Source organism: Molossus molossus, unplaced genomic scaffold (assembly GCF_014108415.1).
Source record: "Molossus molossus isolate mMolMol1 unplaced genomic scaffold, mMolMol1.p scaffold_m16_p_23, whole genome shotgun sequence".
Classification (NCBI taxonomy): domain Eukaryota; kingdom Metazoa; phylum Chordata; class Mammalia; order Chiroptera; family Molossidae; genus Molossus; species Molossus molossus.
In genome coordinates, this window is record NW_023425359.1 from 24077173 (window position 1) to 24105136 (window position 27964).

The window sequence follows — 27964 nt, forward strand, 5'->3', positions numbered from 1 at the left end:
TTTATTTACCTCTTTTCACACCGAGTTCATGTGTTATAAATCACGGGGACGTTTCAGGGCCCGACAGACCCTCATTCCTGAGCAGAATGGTCTCATGTGTGACTTTCTTTGGTCAACAACTCAAACCAAATGGTTTAGGGTAAAAAGAACGTGAGGGCCTATTTAAGCCAGAGAGGACTTCGCCTTGGACTGTAAGAGAATCTATTGTGAGCCAGTGCTTTGCTTTGGTCTTTATGAAAACAAATGGGTTTTCATACACAACATCTCAGACGCATCTCATAGATTATCATTCTTGTGAGATTCAGCCATTCCTTTTGTGTCTCATAAAAATACGTTTTTGACCTGATTTTTTAAAAGATAAATTAAAAGACTCCAAGTTGTTTTTGTATTTGATTCAGTTCTTGGAAAATTTGCCCAACTGGACTCCGTCTATAACTCGAAGTCAAAAGGTGAATCTTTTTTGAAGGGGTGACCTATATGGGAACATGTGTGACTACTTACCCACAAAGAAATGTCTTTATAGAGAGATTATAAACTCTACTATTACAAAAATATTACAGATAATTCAACCCTTGATGCTTAGAAATTTTGTAACTTTAGGGGTGATTGACTAATAAGATTAGAATATAATTCTAAAAGTTAGACTCAAATATATAATAGACTTCAATGTTTTAGGTTGATCTGATTTTTTTATGCTTTTGAGAAGAGGTTTATTTTTATTTTCTTAACTTATGATTTTTGCAGTTATTAGTGAATCTTTTGCCAGTAAAGTCAGTTGATGTAATGTTTACCAAATTCTCATTACCCTAAAACCTAATGGCATCTCCTGTGTGTTTCAGTATATTTAATATGAGTTTTTGGCCAGAATTTTATTGGAATGTCTAGAGTTTGATTGTATATTGGCATGAAAAACCAGACATATTTTGTTTGATAACCTGAACCTCATTGGCAGAAACCACCTAATTATGTAATTAATGGAGAGTTTTAAGTCATTCCAACTGTTCAAGTGAATAATGTAGTAGGCATGTTTAGTAAGAATAGAATCATAGAGGCAATGTTTTATTTTAAATTAATAGGTTTGAGAACCTTAGATAAAATGTCTTTTATTAAATAAACATCAAGAGTTGAAAACGAAGGTCAACCTGAACTTGAATAACAAGTATCAAGTCAAGACTGTCATTCCAGGGCTGTTACAGTTACAGTTACAGTTAATTCTCTTGTAAATGGAAGGTTCTGGTTTAATCTGTTTGAAATAGTTCTCTCTCTCTCTGATATATAAAAGACTCCAGCCCTGGCCGGTTTGGCTCAGCGGTTAGAGCATCGGCCTGCGGTCCAGAGAGACCCGGGTTCAGTTCCCGCTAAGGGCATGTACCTCGGTTGCAGTTTGTTCCCGGCCCTGGTTGGTCGTACGGGTGGCAGCCACTCAATGTGTCCCTTTCACGTTGATGTTTCTCTCTCTCTCTCTCTCTCCCACTCTATCTGAACAAAAAATGGAAAAATGTCTTTGGGTGAGGGAAAGAAAAAAAAAAAGACCCCAAACGGTTTCAACCTTTCATTGTTATTAAATTAATTCTTTAGTTTTAGTTGTCAGTGTCATTGAAGGGCAAAACTGCTTTCACCATAGTCTTAAGATATTTCACGTAACATGTTTCCATTGAAATGTACTCACACCTTCTGATCCACACGTGTCTGCACTACGGTCTGTTTAATGTTGAACCTGTTTTCTGCGGCTGGGCAAGCACGGCTTTCTAACAGCGCTGCGATCGGTTATCTCACGGTGGTTCTAAGCGTTCTCAGCGTGCGTTTTCGCCAAGCAGTTCAAGGTCACAGCTCATGCCGCCTATTCAGAAACTGGCTTTTCGGGTCATGGATCCATCAGCTCTTTGGGCAGAACTCCTGTCTTTTGATGACTGCTTTTCATCTCTGTTTGTCCATCTATCCATTCGTCCATCCGTTCGCCCAGTCACCCTCCAGCATGTGTTCGTCCATCTATCCATTCGTCCATCCATTCGCCCAGTTGTTCTCCAGCATGTGTTCGTCCATCTATCCATTCGTCCATCCATTCACCCAGTTGTTCTCCAGCATGTGTTCGTCCATCTATCCATTCGTCCATCCATTCACCCAGTCACCCTACAGCATGTGTTCGTCCGTCTATCCATTCGTCCGTCCATTCGCCCAGTCACCCTACAGCATGTGTTTGTCCATCTATCCATTCGTCCATCCGTTCGCCCAGTCACCCTACAGCATGTGTTCGTCCATCTATCCATTCGTCCGTCCATTCGCCCAGTCACCCTACAGCATGTGTTCGTCCATCTATCCATTCGTCCGTCCATTCGCCCAGTCACCCTACAGCATGTGTTCGTCCATCTATCCATTCGTCCATCCGTTCGCCCAGTCACCCTACAGCATGTGTTCGTCCATCTATCCATTCGTCCATCCGTTCGCCCAGTCACCCTACAGCATGTGTTCGTCCATCTATCCATTCGCCCAGTCATCCTACAGCACCCACGGTGAGGTTCTCTGTCCCAAGGCAGACACGTCGGTGTCCGCTCTCGTGGTCCTTCTCTGTGGGCAGGCACAGGGAGTATGCAAACGGCTGTGTGCTCCCCACTGGCACAGAGGGCGGAGGGCTCTGAAAACTCAGTGAGGGGAGGATGGCCTGGGGAAGGACGCAGGGGTCACACCGACCCCTTCCACCGTTGTCCCTTTATTTTATTTTACTTTTTATCCTCACTCGAGGACATTTTTGCATTTATTTTCAGATAGAGTGGGAAGGAGAGAGGGAGGAAGAGAGAGAGAGAGAAACATCGATGTGAGAGAGACACATCAAGTGGCTGCCACCCCCATGACCCAACCAGGGCCAGGGACAAACCGCAACAGAGGTACGTGCCCTTAGTGGGAACCGAACCCGGGACTCTGGTCCGCGGACCGACGCTCTAACCGCTGAGCCAAACCAGCCAGGGCTGCACCTCGGTCCCTTTGCATATACTGTCCTCTCTGCCGGGAGCACTTTCCTGCCGACCCCTCATCTCATTCTCTGGACCAAGAATTACCAGGTCTACCCTGGAAGCCAGTTTCTTGACCCAAGCTCCTCCCTCACTGACTTACCTCAGTGTCTGAAATGTTACCATTGGTGGTGGGGTAGGCGGGGACAAGGGGATTTTTTTATTGCTCTTTATTATAAAACAAAAGCACAGTCATCGGGAGAAAAAAGATCAAACGCAAAACTCTGAAATCAAACACCGACGCCCCCTTGCCAGGCCTTCCCGCAGGCCCACAGGTGCCTCCGGGGGTGTCATCCGGGGGGTGTTATTCAGAGACGGAAGCGCACCCCCGGCCTTGTTCTCCAGGAGCCCGCGCAGGCCACGGGGTCGAGTGTCCGGAAAGCGCCCTCGGCCCCTGTGGACAAGCTTCCTGTTTGTGACGCTGACAGTTACAGAGTCTCAGCGGCTCAGCCCGCTGGTGCGGAAAATCCAAGCGCAGAGACGGTCCTTCACGACGTCCGAGAGAGACGTCCAGGTGGCCCTGGTTTCTCCACAAAACTGGGGGGCCCTGGAAGGCAGCGAGTGGTATGAGTGGTGAGGGGCGCGGCCGGAAGTGCCGGCGGGGCCCCAGCAGGTGTGGAAATGACTCTGCGGATGTGTCTGAGACCCCGTGTCCTCTCGGGCCATCCGGGGCCCTCTCTGCACCCCGTTTCCTACCCGTCCTTCCTTCCAGCTCGTGTATTTCTGGGCTCACGCAACCCAGAAATTTCTCACCTCTCCCAACCCCAGACACCTTTGTCACGAAAGACACTTCTGCCCCCAAATGTCTCACCGGGCTGCTCCTTCCACTCGAGACTCTTGCTTTAGGGGACAGTGAGACGTTGTCACCACCGCGCATTCTAACTATTTTAAGGACTCTAACTTTGTCCCTCCACTTTGACGGGGGGACACATGGCTTCATTCCCGGCTCTTTGTTACCACCCGCAGGCTGATCCCAGACTGAGCTGGCTCCTGGTGGCAGCGGGACCTCCCTCAGGCCCAGACGCCACCGCCGAGGCCACGGGTGGCCCCCAGCTGGGGCAGCACCAACCCTGAGCCAGCCGGAGTCTGTGGAGAGCGCGTGGCCCAGTCATCCCGTCTCATTAATGCTCGGGTGTCGCTCGGAGCTTCATTCATTATTCATGATCATCCAGTCCGAGGGCACCGCAGGCCTGATAAATTCTCACCTAAGTGACAACAGCTGACAGAACCCAGGGTTTTATAGCGTTTCCTGCCGAGCAAGGTGCTGTGGGCAAAGGTCCGGGAAGATCCTCCGCTAATGACCAGCGTGAGGTACGAGCAGCGCAGCGAGCGGCTGAGTCCCTGCCGGCTGCGGGGCGGGGCCGCCCCCCGGAGCTGGGGGAGCAGGAGCAGAGGCGGCTGCCAGCAGCCAGGGCCCGACAGTCACGCGTCTCAGCCCCGGCAGGTGGTTGCTCATCACCGTCCTCAGCTCTGGAAGAACAGGGATCGGCGGCTTCCCACGTTCTCGGGATGTTCGTTTGTTGCTGAAGCTCTGTTTGCAGCCCAGGATGGGAGGGCGAAGCTATTTCTTTTGTTGGCGTTCAAACCAGAGGTACTTTCTCAACAGCGCGCCTTCCCCTCGAAGGTGTGGACAAGGGGCGGGGCGGGGGGGCAGGTGCAGGCGGTGGGGGCCCCCTCGGGTTTGTGGGTCCAGGGTGCTGACCACTCGCAGCTCCCTCTCCACACCCCCACGGTCACATGCTGTGTGTGCGTCTGGCTGTCCCCCGGAAGTTTAAATAGTCTGGAGATGTCTCCGGACTTGGAAAAGCGATGCGGGGCCGTGACCGGTGGACAGCGGGGTCCCGGCGAGCAGCTCTCACTCTGGCCGGTCAGGACGTGTGCGTGCTTCTAACACACGGACGCTGCACGTTTGCAGAAAGGACTTGCTATGGGACATGCATCTCCATGCAGTGGACTTTTGTCGGAAGGACGCTTCCCAACGAGCCTGGCCTTTTGCGTTGCTTGTCCCTCCCTTCTGCCTGGAGAAGACGGGGGTGGGCCCAGCAGGTGTGGCTCAGTGGCTGAGCATCGACCCTGCAACAGGAGGTCGCCGGTTCAATTCCCGGTCAGGGCACACGCCCAGGTTGTGGGCCCATCCCCAGTGGGGGGCGTGCAGGAGGCGGCCAGTCGATGTTCTCTCTCATCGATGTTTCCATCTCTCTCTCCTTCTCTCTTTCTCTCTCTCTCAAGTCAATCAAGAAAAAAAACAACATAGAAGACTGAGGTGGAAGCCAGCTTGCATTCCTCTCCCACCTTCTCTTCCTCCAGCCCGTGTGTCTCTCCTCCACGCAGACCCTCGGCGGGAGGTCCTGCCCGAGAGCGGTCCTGAGCCCGGGCAGGTAAGTTCTGCCCGGATGGCTGCAGAGCTGAGCCCCGTCCGCTGCCCTACTGTCCATCTCGTACAAAGCGCGTGTTTCCGTCTCCCTAGGCGTTGCTCTCCGTCCACCGCTGAGCTCAGGAAACGAGAGGAGCAGCCCTGTTCGGGCAGGTCCCCCAGCAAAGGGCCACAGCTTGGAGATGAATCACGGCGTCTGCGGAGACTTGGTGAGGAACAGAGCAGAGCACGTGGCCGCTGTCCGAGTAGCTGATGACCCAGCGTGGCCTCGATGGAAGCGCCTTCCTGGTCGCCAGCAGACGTGGGTGGGCTCTGGGGTTGGAATGTCACTGAAGGTCGGGACACGGTGCTCCGCGGGCAAGTGACTGACTGGACATCAAAGGACAGTTCTCACCGTGAGACCACACTCCGAGCGGCATCGCCTCTCCACCTGCCTGGGATCTCGCAGTGTGAGCTGCGGACTTGCAGTCCCGATTCCGCGTGGCGAAGGCGCCCTGGTTGGTTACTTTTAGGCTCTATCTTATTTGGAAATGAGAACCAGTGTGACAAATACCCCAGGGCCACAGAAACGACAGCAGGGTGATAGCCCTTTGAATTCAGTGTCAAGCAGTAGATTGTTTCCCTGTGGTTGAAACTCTTAAAGATAAAATTTAGCCCTGGCCGGTTTGGCTCAGCGGTTAGAGCGTCAACCTGCGGTCCAGAGAGACCCGGGTTCGGTTCCCGCTAAGGGCACGTACCTCAGTTGCAGTTTGTCCCCGGCCCTGGTTGGGTCGTGCGGGTGGCAACCACTCGATGTGTCCCTTTCACGTCGATGTTTCTCTCTCTCCCTCCCACTCTGGCTGAACAAAAAAAAAAAAAGGGAAAATATCCTTCGGTGAGGATAAAATAAATAAATAAATAAATAAGTAAATAAATAAAAATGAAATTTAAAGAATCGTTTTTCTTTTTGGAGGTCAATATATCACAGATATATACACATTTTTTTTTCTTTCCTTCTCTTTCTCTTCGCTTGTGATAGTCTCCAAAAACATAGCCATCATTCTTACTTCACCCTCGTCTGCTCCAACGGTGAAGAAGTAGAATCTATTTCCTCCCCCTGACCTCGGAGACGACCCCGTGACTCTCTGGGACCACTGGATGCAGCCAAGCAGGGCCGGGCCAGTTTCTGGGACTGGATGCAGCCAAGCAGGGCCGGGCCAGTTCTGGGACCATTGATGCAGCCAAGCAGGGCCGGGCCTGTTCTGGGACCACTGGATGCAGCCAAGCAGGGCCGGGCCGTTCTGGGACCACTGGATGCAGCCAAGCAGGGCCGGGCCTGTTCTGGGACCACTGGATGCAGCCAAGCAGGGCCGGGCCTGTTCTGGGACCACTGGATGCAGCCAAGCAGGGCCGGGCCGTTCTGGGACCACTGGAGGCTGATGGGCAGTTTTCAGCTGCTCATCCTTGGAAGCCAGCCCTGGACAGGGTCTGAGACCTCCGTGCTGGGAGAAGCCCAAGCTCGCCCTGGGGTGTCATGTGGGCAACCGAGGCCTATGGAGAAAGCCGATGGATGTTCCAACCCCGGCCCATGGATCAGCTGAACGCAACCCAGGAAGCAACCCCACGCGGGCCTGATACGGAGCCAAAGACACTTCTCTCCATGAGCGCAGTCAACCCCCAGGGTCCTGAGCTTTTAAAATAATTATTGTCCTTTCAACCTAGTAGACTGTGGCTGGTTTCCACAAGGCAGACATGACGGAAGCAGCTCGCAGCAGCTGCCTGGCCGGCCTTTGCCAGCTGACCCAGGTCCGCCTGCGCAGGAGATACTCCCAGCTCCGCCCGTGCGCAAGGAGTTCCTCCTGCCACGTGGTTGTCACACTTGCTGGCCACCAGCCCAGTGGGTTCTGTTGGCCGCCAAGGTTGGTTACTTCCCAGTGTGTCTGAGTTCCGAGCCACTCACTCGCGGACACACCTGTTAAAGGCAAGGACCACTGGTCTGTCCTCTTCATGCGGTTTTTATTCTTTATCATTTTTCTTTATTGATTTTAGAGAGAGAGGAAGGAAGGAAAAGGGGGAGAGAGAGAAACATCGACGAGAGAGAACATCGACTGGCCGCCTCCTGCATGCCCCCCACTGGGGATCGGCCCACAACCTGGGCATGTGCCCTGACCTCTTGGTGCAGGGTCGACGCTCGGCCACTGAGACATCACGGCGGGGCTGAGGGTGTATTATTGACAAGGACATGTTACCACTCCTTGGGAAAGTTAGAGAAACAATGACACACAGCAGTGGGGAAATCTCTGATCTCTACCAGATTCCTGTGGGCTGTGTTTTGTACGAGGCTCTGCAGGCTCCGGGTCCTTGGTGGAGGAGGGAAACCACACCGTTGGGACACATGTGTTTTAATTCCCTTAAGAATTTTTATAGACTCTGTGTCCCCACGGGGCCTGAATAGACATGTTAACGGGGATAATTCTCTTTCTCATTCTGTCCTCTTCCCTCGTTTATTAGGCTAATGAATCCGTTTTAATAAGGAAAACGGCATTCTCTTTCCGTGGGCCCCCAGGCCCTCAGGGCTGGGAATTCTCGTTTTCAACGGGGTCCCTGAGATTCTCCGCTCTGGCGGCCCCTCTGGCCTGGGTCCGGGCAGGCGGGAAACAGTCTTATCTGGAGAAGTTCTACCGTTTCATGACGGACGGACGGAAGAAGGAAGGAAGGAAGGAAGGAAGGAAGGAAGGAAGGAAGGAAGGAAGGAAGGAAGGAAGGGGCCCGACTCTGGAAGTCACGGCTAAAAATGCTTTGCTAAGAAGTTTTCCTGAGAGGGAAACCTTTGAGCTGAAGCTGACACTGCAAAGCGGGGTCCTTTCGCCCCCCGAAACTCACAGTCGGATGGGGCGATGTGTGCCCTGGAACCAGGCAAGCAAAGGTGCTGGGAGCAGGCTGCTCCCTAGACACCCCGCTGCCGGCGCTGGGGCGGGGGCCCCCCCTGACCGCCCCCTGACCGCCGGGGGCAGTGGCGCAGCCTGTGTGACTCGGAGCCCAGCCGCCACCGAGTCCCCGAGGGGTGCTCCTCTCCTCGTCTGCTTCGTGATGCCCCCGCTCGCCTAGCTCATGGCTGTGGGTGCCGGGTGGGCACAGACTTTCGCGTCGAGGGCCACAGCGCAGGAAGACACGGATAACCGACATTTCTCTCTGGGAGCGCCCGGCCCGCCGGCAGGTGCCAGGACTCCGGCTTCATTTTCCTTCGCCAAAGCGACTGCAGTCCGGCGACCTAAACCCGGCCGAGCTCCTTTGGGGCGGGACCCTGGGTCACACTGTGTTTGGGGACGGGGTCACTCTCAGTAAACTCATTTTCCCACCCCGGCCTTGGGAAGCTCTGTCAAGCTTACTGGAGAGAGAGAGAACCCATGAGAGAGAGATGGCTGCCGATAGCACCCCGTCCCCTCAGGCAGGCGTGGGGACCCATCAGCCGTTAGAAGGGGGCTGCGGCCTCTACTGCTCGGCCGCTGCGCCCTGCACCCCAGGGTGCTCTTCGGTGGGAGAGCTTCTGGAAGAAGAAGAGAGCGAGACCTGGCTGCTGGAAGAGGAAACTCCGCCCCCGCTCCTCCCCGCACCGCCCCGCGCCGCCCCTGCTCCGCCCCGCGCCGCCCTCGCTCCGCCCTGCGCCGCCCCTGCGCCGCCCCTGCTCCGCCCCGCCCCGCCCCTGCTCCGCCCTCGCTCCGCCCCTGCTCCTCCCTCGCTCCGCCCTGCGCCGCCCTCGCTCCGCCCCTGCTCCTCCCTCGCTCCGCCCCGCGCCGCCCTCGCTCCGCCCCGCTCCGCCCCTGCTCCGCCCTCGCTCCGCCCCTGCTCCGCCCCTGCTCCTCCCTCGCTCCGCCCTGCGCCGCCCCTGCTCCGCCCCGCTCCGCCCCTGCTCCGCCCTCGCTCCGCCCCTGCTCCGCCCCTGCTCCTCCCTCGCTCCGCCCTGCGCCGCCCCGCTCCGCCCCTGCTCCGCCCTCGCTCCGCCCCGCGCCGCCCCTGCGCCGCCCCTGCTCCGCCCCGCTCCGCCCCGCGCCGCCCCTGCTCCGCCCTCGCTCCGCCCTGCGCCGCCCCGCTCCGCCCCTGCTCCGCCCATGCTCCTCCCTCGCTCCGCCCTGCGCCGCCCCGCTCCGCCCCTGCTCCGCCCTGCTCCACCTCGCTCCGCCCCGCGCCGCCCCTGCTCCGCCCTCGCTCCGCCCTGCGCCGCCCCGCTCCGCCCCTGCTCCGCCCATGCTCCTCCCTCGCTCCGCCCTGCGCCGCCCCGCTCCGCCCCTGCTCCGCCCTCGCTCCGCCCCCGCTCCGCCCGCCCAGGGCATCACCCAGGGGTTTAGAAGCCAGGAACTCCCCAGTTATGGGGGGGCCGGCCTTTCCTTCTGCGCCTGGCAGCCTGGGATACTGGGACTTGTCCAAGCAGGACGGGAAGGCGTGTGAGAGCCTGCGGGAGCTCGGGGGTATCCAACTGCTCTAACCCAGTGGGCCTGGGAGGGGGCTGAGAGTCAGGGAAACAATCCGATGCTGAGGACCTCCAGGACCTAAGGACGCCAGCTGTGGTGGTCTCTGACAGGTTCCTCCCTCCCTCCCTCCCTCCCTCCTTCCTTCCTCCCTCCCTCCTTCCTCCCTTCCTTCCTTCCTTCCTCCCTTCCTTCTGTTCTTCCTTCTATTCTTCCTCCCTCCCTTCCTTCCTTCCTTCCTTCCTTCCTTCCTTCCTTCCTTCCTTCCTTCCTTCCTTCCTCCCTCCCTTCCTTCCTTCAATGCATATTTCCGAGCATCTGCTATGCACCAGGCACAACGCTGCGTATCTGGTGTGTGACACTGAGAGAGCAGAGACGGCCTTCGAGGAGCTTTCATTTCAGTTGGAAACACAAATACATGTGAAACTGCTTCTGTGCCGAGTGCTACGACGGAGAGGGACACGCCATCAGGACCTGCCCGTGGTGACCCCGTCTTTTGGAGCCTCTAAGTCACACCTAGAAGTGGGGATGTTCAGTGGTGACCCTGCCGTGGGAGGAGACCTCCTGGACGCACCCCTCTGTTTCCATGGAAACGCAACGTGCTTTCTGCCTCTCCCTTGATCCCTCATCTCAATGTTTCAAGACAAATGTGTTAAAAGGAATTCAAACCCTGCCTTTCCAAGGCAATAGAAACGGTCGGTCATGGTGACCTGTCGAATGTAACCCGCAGTAAAGAACAGAGATACATTGTAGAGGTTAAAAATAATTGTAGATGATGAAATGGGAGCTAGCGAGACCCAATTCTTCAGCTAATCTGGCCCCTCTCCTGGATTTCTAGTTAAATACAATCCCCAAAGCCTGGGAGTTGGCTTTAGGAGGGACATTCACCGTGACCCTCGGCTTCCAGGAGGACGGAGTGAGTGTCCTGGTACCGGCGCGGGGGTGAGACCACCCTCTTCCTGTCCTGCCTCACGTCAGCAGCCTGGCACCGCCCGGGGGAGTCTGGTCACAGAGGAAGCCACATTCACGGACCAACTGAACTACCCAGCAAGACAGAGACAGACCCTTAGACAGAGGCAGGCAGACAGCTCGGGGGTTGGGGGGCTGGGGCTGAGGAGGGTGGAGGGATTGAGCAACAGAGAGAGAGAGAGAACTCATGGACATGGACCACAGTGTGGGGATTGCGGGGTGGGTGGAGGTGGAAGAGGGGATAGAAGGGATAAATGGTGAAGGAAAAAATAAAATAATAAAGTAGATGAAGCCCGGCCGCTGTGGCTCAGTGGCTGAGCGTCGACCCTGCATCAAGAGGTCGCCGATCTGATTTCCGGTCAGGGCACATGCCCAGGTTGTGGGCCTGATCCCCAGTGGGGGGCGTGCAGGAGGCGGCCAGTCGATGTTCTCTCTCATCAATGTTTCTATCTCCCTCTCCCTCCTCTTTCTAAAAATCAATAAAAGAAAAAAAAATATTTTTTTAAGTAGATGAAGACAATAAGGCTAAATGTGAACAGTTGTTACATTTACTTGGTGGGTACATATTTGGAAGTTCAGGAGACTGTGCTCTCGACTTTTCTGTGTGTTTTAAATGTGCCATCGTGAAAGTCTCAAAGTAAACAGAAAATGGTGTTATATATCTATGCCTATTTAACACTTACAGATAATTGTGTGAAAATGGTGTTAGATATGGATATCCATTTAACAATTACAGATGAAAATAGCAATCATCTCACTTGAGGGGTTGAAACTGGCAAAGGTTCGTAGGGTTGAAACTGGCAAAGGTTCGTAAAACAATAACAGCCAGTGTTGGTGAGCATGTCGTGAGATGACATGCTGTTCATAAAAGTCTAAATATAACTGTAGACGGGCACAGTTTCCTGAAAAGCAACTCATTGGGGAGCACAAGTCTTAAAAGTGTTCCCTCATTCCCTCTGTGAATAGATGGCAACACACTTTTATTTGTCATTCTTTTTGTTAGTTCCATAGTTCTTGAATCAAATTCCGTTAACTTAAAATCTGCAATGTTTCAAATAGGTACTCTCTTCCTCTGCCTGTTTAGATCTAATTCATTAGCCTGTAGTTCAACAAGTTAGCAGAGCTCATTTAATTTTATCTACTTATTTTTTATCCTCACCCGAGGACATTTTTGCATTTATTTTCAGATAGCGTGGGACGGAGAGAGGGGGGAAGAGAGAGAGAGAAACATCGATGTGAGAGAGACACACTGAGTGGGTGCCACCCACATGACCCCAACCAGAACTGAGGACAAACTGCAACCGAGGTACGTGCCCTTAGCAGGAATCGAACCCGGGTCTCTCTGGTCTGTGGGCTGATGCTCAAACCGCTGAGCCAAACTGCCCAGGGCAAGCTTATTTAATTTCAAAGACAAATAAGCTGAAATAATTCATCTTTCTTTTCTTTTACGTTAAGATGCTATCAGTGATACTGTCCTGTTTATGCACTGAGAATTTAATACTGTAGTAATTGGATTCAATCTTTTATTTTTGTTGCAGTAAATGCATTTGAAACGAGGGGACTTGTGTTTCCCATTGTATGTGTATCTTTTCAAGTATGTGGTGATGCACCATTAGAAGCAATTTCCATTTTTAAGGAAAATGAGCTTGTCTTCAGGGATGGAAGGTAGGCGAGAATTGTTAGTTACCTATAGCCAGTGTTCTGTATTTTTCTATCTGGCATTCTGGTACTCAGATCCAATTATTCTCTTATGAGGATTTTATTGGGGGGGAAGGAGGCAGAGAAGGGAACGCTGTAGGGCATGTACTTCCTAGGCTGCAGTGAGAAATAGTGGCCCCTCTCCGCCTGCAGCGACAGGGACAGGCGGCTCTGTCCGCTCGCACTGCCGTCTGGGCTGGCGTCCGGCTGCTTCGGTCTCTCCCCTCGCTGGGTCTGCCTCCTGCTCTCCGTCCCCCCGCTGCCTCCTGCGTGTCCCCTGTCTGCTGCGGTGGCAGGACACACAGGGAGAGAAGTTATTCTGCTCATTAAGCAACCTCAAAAAAAAAAAACCAAACAAACCAAAAAACAAAACAAAACCCAAAAGAGAGAAAAAGTCTTTATGTTTCAGAGACCAGAATTCCATCCCTCCTTGGGTCAATAGAAATGGAATCCCATCACCTCATATTATGTTTCAAATGTAAAGCTTTGAATGACTTTCCAGCTAAGGGACTAATTTCCCTATTTGAAGGGCCGTCGCCTTGGGTGGAGATGAGTGTTTCTGGCCCCCACAATGTTCTTAACGATATGTCCGCGCGGGCGATCGGGGGGCCCTCGTGGGTTCCGGGAGCTGTGCTCACGGTGGGCGTGTCTTGAACAGTGTTGTGAGAACACAGCCTCTCGCTGAGACAGAGCTTCGCGTAGGAAGAGAGCAGTTTCCTTCCCCTCGGCCCAGAAGGAGGCGTCAGCGTGGCCTTGGCTTCAGAGGAGGCGGGATAGCGACAGGGACTCACTGGAAATGTCGCCAGCTGTGTGGCTGTGACAAAGACCGTGTGCAGGCGGGATGCTCCTGCCCTCTGCAGTGCACTTCCCAGGACGTGTCGCATATCTCCCCTATTTTTTTCCCCAGCATCCCTTTTGGAAACAAAGCCTCAAGGAAACACGTTTCAGAGACTGGGTGACAGTCCCCGGGGAGAAGCCAGCAGACTTGGAGGCCCAGCCACAGGCCGGTAAGATGCCTCCAAAGGCCACCGCTCCTACCTGCCGGCCGTCAGACACAGAAACAGGGGCAGAGGGACCGGCTCCCCCGATGGCGCACTTGGCAGAGGAGACAACCCCGTGCTAAGTGCTAGCTCCAGTGTTTACAGAGGGCAGGCCTGTGCCGTTGGCTTTGCGACACCATTTCTGACACAGGCCCCACCCCACCCCGTGGGAATCCTGCTCCTGTGCCCCGACCGCCCGTTCCTCCCACCCCACCCCTGCCCACGTTCTCCCTCCACACGTGGGGTACATGCCAGTCTCCCTGGAATTCTTCCGAGGTGAAGGCTAACATAAAAACGCCTGGACCAGGTCAAATCCCGCCGCAGAAACCACGTCTCCTGTGCAAATACAGCCGTTACCCACAAGAACAGGGAAACACCTTAGATAACAGGTTCAGAGGCTTGGTAGACCAGTGGAAGAAACAGAGGCTACATGACAGTGTTGTCACAAAAATTCACGATGTATTGACACTCTACTGGAGAGATGGTGGGTGAACAAACGTATACCAGCCTGGGGAGTCTCCCAACGTCACCGAGACTCTCCTCACGCAGTCTCATCCATGCTTTTATTGATGATTTGAATGAGGTAGGATAGCGACTGCAATACATTAAGCAGCTGATATTGTTGGCTTATAAGCATTGACATCCAATAACCCATTTAATCTCCATTAAGAATTAGATCCCTTTCCTATGCATTCTTATTTTACCCACTTATAGGTAAATTCTGTCCGTCTACAGATGCTTTAACCACTACTAGAGCATCCTTTAGAAGTCACGCCTCTCTTCTGTAAGGGCGATGGCCTGGGGGTAGGCGCTGCTGGTCTGTGGGTGAGAGAGGGGCCTGGTGGTGACTTCGGTCGGTCAGCTCACCTGGTTTTCTATTCCTGTGACTATTTCCTCCCCCATATTCCATGTGTGTCTCCAGAAACTATATGAACGATGGAAGCGTCAACTACTGGATCCACAAAATAGCACCAAATCACCCGTGTTAAGATAAAGCTGAGCTCGTCTTCCCTCGGTAAGAGGGGCCCCTCGCTGGACAGAGCAGAGCATCTGCCGACTCAGAGGGGGAGGGTAAGACAGGGACATTCACTGAGATGCTGAATCTGGTTTGAGACAGGTGTTTCTATGAGGAGGCTCCGTTAAGACCGTGTAAGGGACCGTCATGTAATAGCTTGTCATTGGCAGTCTAGCTAGACAAAGATTTTGAGGCAAGGGTTTAAAGATAAACTGTCATTTGATGCTTCTTGGGGAAAAGTGGACAAATGTTTAGGAAGCGTGTGAAATGTGCAACGAAGTTGTTTGCACCTTGTCTTTCTAAGCAAGAGATGCGGGAGCATTAAAGCGATGCCGACGTAGACAGTGGGGGGTCAAGTCACGTTGATGCCGACAGTCAGTGGTGTCGATGGTCTTCATTCTCAGGCTCCACTTCCTACGGTATGTTAAATGAAGGAATGAAGATATTTTAAAATTTTCTTAGTCTTGGATTAAAGCTATAAAGAGACTCTGAACCAGTCACATGCCAAGGTAAGTAAGCCACACAGGTAGAGAAGGAAGAAGACTCGACTTAACACTAAGTCATTTGTTGAGGTTGGAGAGGGGAGAAGCCACATCAAAATCTCGCTGCTTCCTTTGACCATGAGTCAGAAAGTCAGCTGTGTGTGATGGTTCCGGAGAGACTCGTGTACTTGGGGCTGAGGGGATAAACTGTCATGGGAGGTATGCTAATTGTAGGCTGTGACTCCTTTGAATGGAAAACAATTCTTTGCTTTTAACAGTGCTGACTATTTGAAGAAACATATTAGAATTAAAAGTTGGAGAGGTAGAATAGAAGTGTGTCTTGAATTATCCAACTTCAAAGAGGATACAATGTATCTCCATTTCACATCTACTAAGTGAAAGGATGTAGTACGTGTTGATCTTGGAATTAACCGAACTTCAGTTTCAATAAATTATCTCCTTGAAAATTCAAATGAAGGACAACCATAAAATAAAGAATATGACATAAAACAATAGCTGATATGTCAGGTCCATGGCAAGTGCCACTTCTCTTAGGATGCTTCTGTGACTACTGCCGCCCAGTGTGAGGCGCTACCTGTCTAAATTTGTATTTCCACAGCTCATTGTCACTGAGACAAAATGGCATTAAATTAAATTTATTATTTTCTTAAAACTCAAAAGTCTCCTATTTCTACATAAACCTAATGAGATTGTTGTTGTTGTTGTTTTTCAAGTCAAAGACCATGTCTAAGTTTATTCTGGTTTTTAAACTTCAGCCCCTAGTGCATCCTTGATGTTTAATACAGAATAATAATGATAATCAGAATGACCATTGTCAACATTGCTCAAAAGGCTATGAGTTGATGCAGTCTCATTTGTTTATTTTTTCCTTTGTTTCTCTTGCCCTAGGTGATGTACTGGTGAAAATTCTGCTGGGTGTGATGTCTGAGATTTTGCTGTCTTTATTTTCTTCTAGGATTTTTCTGTTTCACGACTTATATTTAAGCCTTTTATCCATTTTGAATTTATTCTTGTGTGGTGTAAGTTGGTAGTCTAGTTTCATTGTTTTGCATGTAGCTGTCCAATTTTCCTAACACCATTTATTGAAGAGACTGTCTTTTCTCCATTGTATGCTCTTGCCTCCTTTGTTGAATATTAATTGTGCACACTGTCTTGAGTCGATATCTGGGTTCTTTGCTCTGTTTCATTGATCTATATTCCTGCTCTTGTGCCAGTACCAGACTGTTTCAATTATGATGACTTTGTAGTGTACACTGATATCCAGAATTGTGATCCCTCCCACTTTGTTCTTCTTTCTCAAGATTGCTGAAGCTATTCAGGATCTTTTTTGGTTCCATATAAATTTTTGGAGTATTTGTTCTAAATCCATGAAACATGCTATTGGTATTTATTTTAATAGGAATTACATTGAATCTGTAGATTGCTTTGTGCAGTATGGACATTTTAATGATGTTAATTTCTCCAATTCATGAACATGGTATATCTCTTTTTCCAATGTCCTATAATTTTCCAAGGACAGGTCTTACTCTCTGGGGTGAGTTGGGTCCTGAGCCTGACAGAGGAGACCACTTGAGGTCTATAACCAAGCACTGAACTCATTTTAGTTCCGAAACAAATGTTACAACAACTTCGGGGGGGGCTTCTCTGGGTGGTGCTGTCTTCATCACAGATCCCACAGACTCCCACAGAGCTCTTTCCAATTCTTCTTCTGAAATGTGAGCCCATATTCTAGTTTCCTGTCAGAGTCAGTCCCTGAATTCATTGAACACTGTTGCTTCATCTCCTTCTGGGCATAATGAGTTCAGGTGCTGAGGGCGAGGCCAGGAACAAAAGTGGCAAAGTTCCCCCTGCTGCAGAGCCTTCAGCCGAAGAATAAGCAGAACCACATGAAAGGTACATGAAGTACTGACATGGTGCCTTGGAACCAGAGGTGGTCTCTCTAAGACCCGAACAACGAAGGTGGAATCCCACCCTCCGAGTAGCTCAGAGTAATGACCGTGGGCTCATCCTTACTTCATTCATTGATCTGTTTGGTCACGCATTCATTAATATTTATTTCAGATGCATCTATTGAATACTCACGGAATGCAAGCCACTGTAACAATGTTCGAGATGCAAAGATGAATGAAACACACCCTCAGTTCTCCATGGACATTACAGTCGATTGAGGAGACAGATGAATAAGCAAATAAAGTTGATAGAGTCTTGTAGTTGTTTTGACAGGTGCCTATATGGGCCATAGAGATGAATGGGAGGAAGGGCTTACTAGAGTAGAAGCTTAAGAACATAGACTGTATTTTGTCTCTTCCTGACATCCCAGCAAGAGACCTAGACATGGGTACTCTAAGGAATATGAGGGATGTATAAACAGTGTCATGGCCATTGATACTGGAGTTGAGAACAGAGATGAGTCCCACAGATCTGCTTTCTTTCATTTAAAAAAAAATTTTTTTCTTATTGATTTTAGAGAGAGAGGAAGGGAGAGGGAGAGAGAGATAGAAACATCAATGAGAGAGAACATTGATGGGCTACCTCTTGCATGCCTCCCACTGGGGATCAGGCCCACAACCTGGGTATGTGTCCTGACCTGGAATTGAGCCAGTGACCTCTTGGTGCAGGGTCGATGCTCAACCACTGAGTCACACCGGCAGGACCAGATCTACTTTCTTTATCTGTGACTCTATGGTCCCAGATACGGCGTATTTCTCTCAAGATCCACCTGTAAGTAGGTTGTTATTCATCATCCCATACCTGGCATTTTTAAACTCTTTCCTTTTCTGGAGAGTCTCTTCATTTCCTTGTAAGTTTCCTGGTGAAGGGGTTCAGAGCTATGCCTGGCCATTCCCCCCAAATACTCTGCTGGTCAGCGTCCAGTCCAGAGGCCAGTCTCCTGATGCACAATCCATTGTTTGCTCCAGATCTCACGAAGGGCCTGCCGCCTGTGGGGGAGGCTAGTGTTTGAATTCCAGGACCTTTGAATGCTTCCGTGAAAGGGGAAGGAGTGTGTTGTGTCTCAAAAGACCAATAAACAGACAAAACCACACAAACAACACTCCCCAGAAAATACCGAATAAAACTCTAATCATCTATTTCATTGGTTTGTCGTGGATTCTAGGACGTTTATCATCAGTCTGACTTCTCACGGCAAATTAAGAAAGTAGATTGTCCCGTTTCTCAGGAGACGCTGAGCCAAGTGGCTTGCTCACATCATGGGACTTACAATGACACAGTGGCCCGTGGCATAGACCAACAGAGATGGTTCTTCACGCTTCCCTCTACGCCTGATGTGTTGCAGCCAATGAAAACCCTGCGTCCTGCCTCCACTGTCCGCCTGGTAAGTTCTAACACCACCAGCAAGTTCACAGCTGTGTTGAATTCTGCCCCTGGTTTCTGTGCGTGAGGGACCCTGGGTTCACCTTTTCTGGCTTCGGTGCAGAGGAGGAGCGTGGGTCAGCCTGCACCGGTGAGAGCTTCACGCAGGAGGAGAGATGAGCTTTTCCCTCAAGTGTCTCTTCGTCCAGGTGGGTCGGCCTTTCTGGGGGTGTTGCTTTGTTTATTTACTTTTAGTGTTCTCTTCCGCCTTGAAGACGGCTAATGACTTCTGGTTGCAACAAAAGTCTCTACCTAAACCTCGTGCCGGCAACATGGTTTCAAACAGAGACTGTATCTGCTGTAAATGCTCCTCAGATGGGTTCAGCTCTGGAGGAAATTAGTTCAGTTCACTGGGAAATTATTATTACTGATGGTATTCTTATTTTCATTTATTTAGTACTAGATTTTGATAATGACCCAAAAGGTCAGGTTTAGAGGATGTAAAAATAGGAACATTTAAGGCAGCATTTTACTTAGTCCATTATATTTCCTATAACCGACCACACATATATTTTTAGAATGTACGTTTTCACTCTGATACATTTTATCTTCCAGGGTAGTATCTAATATGGAAGTTGATAGAATTTATTATTTTTTTAATCTATTTTTTAAAAATTTAAAACCTGCCTGGCTTATTCTATTCACTGTAGACCACATAAATTAAGTGTTCAGGGGAAGCAGCTCTTCAGCACTCTCAACACTTGGAGAGGCCATATTTTTAACGGGGTATGTGAACAAGAAATCTCTTCTGATAGCCCGTAAGTCTACAGGCAGCTGATAACTGTGCCTGGAAATCTTGATTTAAATATATATATATATATATATACAGCACATTGAACAAAGTTCTACAGAGGATGATGTTTACTCAGCCTGCTACTCTTGGAAACCGAGAACTAGGTTGCCTGTTCAACAGAACTCTTCAGGGGCAAAAAAAGACACTTTTGCAGAATTCGACCTGAGAAAACAAGGCAGGTTTCACTTTCCTTTTGTGTCTGCTTCAACTTCAAGGTGACGAAGTCTGAGGCCAAGTCAGAATCGCAGTGACATCCCTACGGCGGTCAGGGGAGCGCAGTTGCAAGACGAAGATGTGCAATGGGAGACAATGACCGCGGAGTCGGGTTAGAACCCCAAGGACGACAGCAGAAACCTAATTGCCGGGCCTGGGCCTTGGCGGGCACAGGAAGTGCCTGGGCTCCGAGGTCCTCTGGAACACACCTTTGGTGATAACAACCCAGTCCACAACAGGGAAACTTTCCTATTGACAGTTGATTCTCCATCATTGCCAGATGCTTCGGATCCTCCGTCATCAGATCTCCATTCACTGCAGCCTGTGGGCATTTAACGAGGGCCCTTGGAATAGGGCCCAGAAGGAGCCCGAACACGAATAGAAGTGTGGGGCCTGCAGACACCGGGTTGCGTGGGGCGGAGGCATCGGGGAGAACCGGAGCCCGTGCACACGACCCTCCGAGCCTCGAAGCAGGGCTTCAGAAGGTGTCAACACCAATTAAATTGTAAGAACTCTGTCAGCCTCTGAGAAGTCATCCAGATGGACACAAGGCAGTCCCTAATCAAAGGGCTGGGACATGATTCTCAGGGTCCGCGCTGGACCCCACGCACACACGCAATTTGAGAGGCCGCTGTGAGTCCCCGAAAGGCTCTTTGTAAAGGTGTAAACACCCGTCTTTGGGGAGCTCTCCGGGTTGAGCACCGGAGGTTCTTGAAAACATTTCCTAGCAGGTAGGTCCTGGAGACTCCTGTAGGTGATTTGTCCCCAAGACAGCTGCCACTAAAACCTGTGCATCGATTATGCTTGTAGATAAGCTAACAGATAATGGCCCAGTCTCTTGACTTGAGCTGAATAGGGGCAGATAAACTGTGGGTAACACACAGCACTGTGGACATACCTTCCCCTTTCTCGGAAGCCACCCTTGCTGGCAACGGGACATTCTGACGGCAATGAATTTGCAAGGGGCGTTTTCAAATAGTCCCCCCAGGAGGGGGCATTTTCTGCTTGGCCTCGGAGAGTGTTAATGTGTCTTTAAAGAATTTGTTGGTTCTTGCAAAGGCACCTAATTGCAATGCATGGACTCCCCCACCCTCTCTCTGTTCTTGCCTATGGATGACTATGATGGGTATGACCGATGTATCGAGATGACAGTGAGTTGGGGAGAGAAGACGTGCAATTTGTATCTAAGGGAGAAAAGAGGTGAGAAGTGTCAAAGTGTTCCTCACATATTTTACCGCTAAGTAGTTTTCTTGGTCTACAGAACTTTTCCTCACCAGATCAAGCACAACGCCTGGGGTTTGAGGTAGACGGATTCATGCTGAATGACATTCAAGTTTTACGTGTGGTCATTAAAAAAAGAAAAAAAAAAACTGAAAAAGATTTCTCTTATCTACTTTTTTTTTTTTTTTGAGAGCGAGAGCAGCACTTAATAGAAGGATTCGAAGTGCAATCGTTTTTGAATCAAGCTATTTGACTGTCTTCGTGTAGTTAAAATTAATAGCATAGCATATTGAGTATCAGCTTGAAGCTACAATTTGTTAGATTATCCATTAGATACCTTCTTTTCAAATATCATAGCTCTTTAGAAAATAAGTTCAATAAGCACAGGAGACAAAAAACTGAGAAAAGCATTCATTCTGAGTTTGGTATTGATCTTGGGTTAGTCACATGGGCTCAGATATGCTACATCTGAAGCAGACATCTCAGGGGCTTAAGACAAACCATTTCTCGCTTATGTAAACCTCTGGGTCAAACCGACATAAGCGGGTATAAATGCAGACCAGTTTTGCAAGTTATTAAATAAGCCTGAATAATCCACAAAAATGTTGCATGACTTAAGTAAAATGTTATTGGCTAAGGTCCTTATAAATCTACCAACTCATACCCACGCAATTAGGTCCAGAAGACATAAACCACATCAGAACAAGTCTATGTTGCCCTTTAATTATCAGGGTTATTTTGTCCCTCCTTTCAAAAGCCTCTTTCAGTTATGAGTAAATCAATTAAGTTCTGTCATTGCAAACTATAAGGATACATTCAGAGATGGTTTGATCCAGGAACTCAAATGGAGTAATCACCTCTGTTTCTCTTTTTTCCTTCACCCACTGTAGTCATCACCCCTCCTCTTTGTTAATCCCCTTTGCTTTTCTTCGGTCTCTTGTGTAGTGGCCTCAAGAAGTTTAGAGCTGCCAGGATTTTATCATCTGAAAGTTGCCAGTCTGATTAGAAGGTTCCGTTAACTTTCCAAATAGTTAACAGAGCCTCTTAAGATGGGTTTGGACTCACAGGTCCTGGGTCACATGCTTATCCGTGAGCCGACCACTATGGCCAGGTGAGAGCATATTCTCATTAGCGAGGCCTGGATTACAGGCCTGCTTCTGGAGCCTGGGGACTGGGTTCAAATCCTGAACCACACGCACCAAGAACAGAAGATAAGAGTTTCTTGATAATGAATTTGGACGCAGTTATTAAGAAGGACAGGTTAGGGCAGGCAGAGAACAATGCTGAGCACCGGGGAATTCATCTCAGCAACAGTAGGATTGTCATTGCTTTATCACGGGGAACCCTTAGCTAGGCAAAGCATGTTTGACTCATTGGTCCCCCTGCCTGGGATCTGCATCCCTGTGCAAATGCAGAATCGCTTAGATCAACTGCTCCAATCAAACAGCCATCGTTTTGTTTACAAAAGTTCCGTTTCCAGCGCAGTCGGACGATCAGAAGGAAAAGATTCTCCCCATTGGTTGGGCTTTTCATTGGCTAACAGCAGTGGTGGTTCTGGTGAGAGGGCTCGAGGTCGAAACTCTGAGCACCTAATCATCGACTTGCGTTTTCCACTTCTGCATCCTTGAGAATTTTGTGTAGACAGTGTTTCTCCACAAACACCTAATAAAAAAGGTAGTAGGGGGGAGAGGCAGGGAATTTTAAATAGACGTTTGAGCCGCCGCCTGGTTTTTATCAAAGTGGCACTCTGATGTTCATTAGCCTCGATGGCCGTCCGTTTCCGCGGACTGACTTCCGTGGCTGCTGAAGGCAGGCTTCCTTCTGAGGCCAGAAAGTTTCGAGTGATTCCCGCTGAGCCGCGTGTCTTCTCCGGAACAGCGAAAAGGTTTGCTCCCTCCATTTGCCACGGGCTCTTTGTGCAGACTTGCAGTCGCGATGGCCTCTCTGGTCTGTGTCACATGTCACTTGTCACCGGTCACTCTGCCTGATCTACACCAACATATGTACACACACATATATAATATGTGTATATTTGTGTTTAAATCCCATTACTAAGTGTTAAGATGCTAGACAACAGGGATTGTCAATGTCTATGTTTTATTTATTCATTCTCTTTAGAAGCATCTAGCACAATGCTTCGTCGTTAGTTAGGACTCTTGGAAAGAGAGAGAGACAGAGAGAGAGAGACCATCAAGAGTGTAGACATGCCCTGGCCAGTTTGGCTCAGTGGTTAGAGCGTCAGCCTGCGGTCCGGAGAGACCCGGGTTCGGTTCCCGCTAAGGGCACGTACTTCGGTTGCAGTTTGTCCCCGGCCCTGGTTGGTCGTGCGGGTGGCAGCCACTCGATGTGTCCCTTTCACATCGATGTTTCTCTCTCTCTGTTCCTCTCTCTCCCTCCCACTCTATCTGTACAAAAAATGGAAAAATGTCCTCGGGTGAGGATAAAAAAAAAAAAAAAGAGTGTAGACAGATATTCTCTGCAAACAGACGTTTCTAGCGAGCTCACCAACTTGAAAGACCTATTTTACGTTTGCAGGACGACACGTGACATGCGACAGACCAGTGAGGCCATCTTCAAATTACTGTTGAGCAGTGGTCAGAACAAAACAGTGGACCTTGATCGACCACTCTTCCAATTCCAGACCCTGAAGGCTGTTGGCTTCAAAGAAAGGGCTCAGCTGGGCAAGACGTTGGCCAAATGGGGTGGGAGAAGTCTGCAGGAGAGCTAGTGACTTTCCGTGACCACTCCTTCACCTTTGAAAAGCCAGATGAATCCGTGCGATCGCTTCTGGAAGAATCCAGAAAATTCTATGTGCTCGAATGTGCATCCATCCATCTCCAGTTTTGTCCAACATTGCCCACCTATTCTTGGATGGCTGTAGTTCTCACAGGTGTTATTTTTTGAGGGTGTGGGGATATTGCGGTTTCTTGGCAGGAGCGCTCCCTGGAAAATCCATTCTTGGATCCGTGAGTGGGCTGCCGGCGCACAGAGTGCGTGGGAATTTCACAGGCGGACTCAGTGGGCTGCGCGACAGCGCGTGAAGGGGCTGAACTCTAGTTTCATAGACGCAACTCGGTAGTTTCATAGACGCGGACCTGATTCAGCTTCGGGGGGAAAGCGTCGCAGATGTTGCGAGTCTGGCCCACTGGTAACCATGTCCTGTAGCTCGGGCCCAATTGTCTCAGCGGGTCTGTACTCATAACCACCTTCTCCGACGACCTGGGACATTCTATCACCAGAAACACAACCCGAGACATTTAGCTGTTTTCACGGTGGAGAACCACACGATGAATCCTACAAACTGCACCTGGAAGAGAAAGGCAGGCATTCACCCTGTTGCTTTTCCAGGGATTTGATGTGAGCTGGTTTTTGGACACTGGTGCTTTTGGACATCTGCAGGGGAGAGTGATTCAGATCCCTTATGACCCAGGGGAAGAGCGACTGGCACTGGCGCGCGGGCAGATTTCCAGGCCACGCCACCTCCTTCCTTCCCCTCCTGCTCCCTAGGACCTCCTCCTCCCCTCCTGTCCTCTCACCGAATGCGTTCCCTCTCCTGGTTCCTTCTCTGGCCCGAACCCATGACACTTAGAGATCCCTTTGAGTTTGCTCGGGAATACTGAAAAACAAAGAGGCTGTTTGACATTTCAATCTCCCCTCCCCCCCTCCCCCTCCCTTTCTCTTTCTCCGTTTCTTTCCTTCCTTCCTTTGTTATTTTTAAGGAGATTTTGTACTTTTTAAAATAGCTTTGGTTTCTCTGGGCTTTCAGAGATTCGACTGTATTACAAACATTGCTTTTCTATCAGAAGCAGCTTTTTAGTGAATCCCAATAAAATAATAGAAATCAGAATTTGCTTTTGAGACACGATTTATTGAGGATATCTAGAGCTGCCCCTGTGTGTCCACCCCTCCATCCATCCATATTCGAGTATTTTCGTTTCCAGAGGACCTGGGGCTGGAGAGGGCACACATCCAGGCGTTCATTCAGGGCTTGGGTTCCGCCCGAGGTCTTCCCCACGACGTCACCAGAACCCCTGGCGCAAGGACGACTCCTCGCCTCCCGTCTTCTCCGTAAGAGGGTCCAGCTGTTCCTACGAGACTCGCTTGCGCTTGGCTTTGCCTCCTGTGTCCCCTACTCCCTGCTTTCCGTCTGTGTGGAAAAGGCAACTATTTTTTAAAATAGAAAAGCACGTCAGCTGTTTTAAATACGTTATCATAAAACAGCCTCGCAGGGGGCACGGAAGCCATCGTGAAGATACGTCTGCAAAGTGGGACCGAGCGGGGGCAGAGAGGAGAGCTCCAGAGAGGGAGACTCCCCGGTGTGAAAGGCACATGTCTGCGTCATCACTCCAGAGCCGCGATGATCATGACTATTTTTATTTTTATCTTTTTTCAATCCTCACCTGAGGATCCTTTTCCATTTATCTTCAGATAGAGCGGGAGGGAGAGAGGGAGGAAGAGAGAGAGAAACATCGATGTGAGAGAGACACATCGACTGGCTGCCACCTGCATGACCCCAACCGGGCCGAGGACGAACCACAACCGAGGTCCGTGCCCTTGGCTGGAACTGAACCTGGGCCTCTCTGGTCCACGGGCCGGCGCTCTAACCGCTGAGCCAAACTGGCCAGGGCAGTGAGTCAGTTCTATGAGCCCACGTGTGACGAGTCCGTGTGGGACCCACGGGGTCTGTGGGGAGGAGCTGGCCTGGGAGAAGATCACTGATGAGGGGCTCTGGACCCCGAGTTCAGGTCCATTCTGGTCCCCAGACCAATGCCACGGGGTGCCGGCCGACCTCTCCGCCCGGGTCCTCTTCTGTGAAATGCGCCCGTGTGTGCTGACCCCTGTGATGCTCGGGGGTCCCCGAGGAGAGTCTGAAAGACCCCATCTCAGGGGAAACCTAACAAGAACATTCCAGAATATGACACCAACCAGCGAGCGGCTGGCTCATCGACATCTTCCGAACAATGGGAACAACCATTGTTTCTGGGCGGGTTCTCCTTCTGGGGGTGGGGGGGGGGAGCCAGTCCTGAAGGGGAAGCCCAGGGCGGGACGTCAGAGACCACGGTGCCCACGGCCCGCCTGCACTCATACACCCGGCCGACAGGGACCCACCAGGATCTGCAGAAACTACAGGCAGAAGAGCGAACACGATGCCCAGCCAATGTTCATGCTTGAGAAGAACCAACACCGTTCGGAATCCCTGGTAACTCCATCCGCTGTCTGTAAAGTGGCTCAGCATGGCCTCGGGCCTCAGGGGACCCTTCAGCCCCTGCAGCGTTCTGGGCCGTGGCTCCCCGAAGCTCCGCTTGGAAATGTGCGTCGTTCTCCGTCCCGTCGGCATTTCTCCAGATGGGGCTTCGCTCTTAGGAAGAACATCGATGACGTTACACGTGATCGCTGTCACTATCAGAGGAGTGGTGCCAGCGGCCCCTCCTCCGTCCACGTCGGAGCACAGTGCTTCACAGCCAGCGGGACAGTATTCAAGGGAAAAGGTTCCTCCTCTTGCAGCCGAATTCTGCTGCGTGTCGAGGAATTTCAGGAAAAAAAAAGAAAATCAAGCTCGTGTTGAGATTCTTGGGACATAATCTTTCTTGGCATTTTCAAATGAACATCGGGCGTCATTAGCAAGGCAAATGAGGCCAGATTTCTGAAACTTGAGAAGGGGGGTCTGTTTTCTGGAACATTCTTGTGGAGAACGTGGAAGTTGAGGAATTGCGGGTGTTGAGAAAGGACACGGAGAAGGAAGAGTGTGTGGTGGGCCATGCCCGGGGGCCACTGCCACACACTCGGGGTTGGGGGCGTCTTATGGAATTAAAATGCATTTTTATTCAGCCGAAATCTTAGAAGAAAAATTCTAATCTTTGGGATATGAACGGAAGGAACGTGTAACTGCAAAATATAGCACTGATTTTACCATTCTGTCCTTTTAGCGAATTTTTCTCGTCGTGGAAATTCCTCTGAAATAATCATTGAAGGACTCGCTGGCCTGGGCTGCACCCTTCCTGTCCCGGGGACCTCGCTTCCCGGCTCTCTGCCGGCCACAGTGTTTCACAGCACTCCTGTGGGGGGCGGGGGGGGGGGCAGGAAACAGAGAGGCTGTTAGAAGTAAATAGTTTATGAAATGAGCAGAACCAGAAGCGACTAGAACAGTTTCCTTCTGGTTTCGGGAAAATTGACACGGATTTCGATTACCCAAACTATTTACTTTATTTTAGAAGAGGATAATTATCCTGACATGCCCTTAAAATATTACAAACTTTTTGTTCTTTATTTTATTTTATTTTTCTCGGAGTCTAGGCTACCAAGCTACAGGGACAGTATTGGAGTCACCAGTCTGCCCCACTTGGAAGGTTCACTCTCAGGACCAGACCCAGTGTTTGTGTTCGTGGGGGCTTTCCCAGTACTCCCTAGGATAGAAGGGATTAATACGTCCCAATGTTTTATCTCACTCCTCACCATCAGCGAAGATGCGTTATTCAGCGCTAACTGCGCGTTGTCCCAAAGTCCTGACGGAATGCTTTGTAAGCGGCAGGAAGGTCCTGTAATAAACACAGTGATTTCTCCGATTCTGAAGGCAGGTCACCATGATCCGAAGGGGCTCGCAGGGGCCCCCGATCTCCCGCGTCTCTGTGCTTCCCTGTGGGGTGTGGGTCCTCAGGAGGACGGCGGATCCGACCCCCGGGGTATTTCCCCCGTCCCTGTGACTCGCGGGTTCTTTCCAGCGCGGCGACCTGGGGCCGACAGCAGACAGCCGCAAAGGCTGTGTTTCTTCTCCGACGCTCTTCTAATTTTTAATTAGCAAGCCAAGCTGGAGTCTCGAGAGCCGCGCGTGGCTCGCCATGGTTACCTGTCACTCAGCGCCGGCTCCGGGAATGCTAACGAGCCGGCTGGATGAAAGGCTGGGGAGGGGGGGTACCATGGTGATCCCCCAAAACATTTTTTCTTTCGCCAGAAGAGAATGAGCGTGGCATCCGCTGGACAATGTGTCCACGGCGCTGACCCATTCGGGCGGGCGGCAGTCACCCCTCTGGGCATCGTGCTCATCATCACAAAGAGGTTGGGGGGCTCGTCTTTGATTCCCACAAAGGTGCTGTTTGAACCCAGACAACGGACCTTGCAGGGATGCTTCTTGGTCACTTTGGGAGAATAAGAGAGAAAGTTCTGGGCCCTGCATGTCCCCCCAAACATAAACAAAGCCGACTACCGAAAAGTCGAGTAGAAGAGTCAGTAGATGCAAATCTCAGACCATCATTTACAGGAAAATATTGAAACTAAGACAACCGTGTCCGAAACACATTTCATCATCTCTTCGGCTTCAT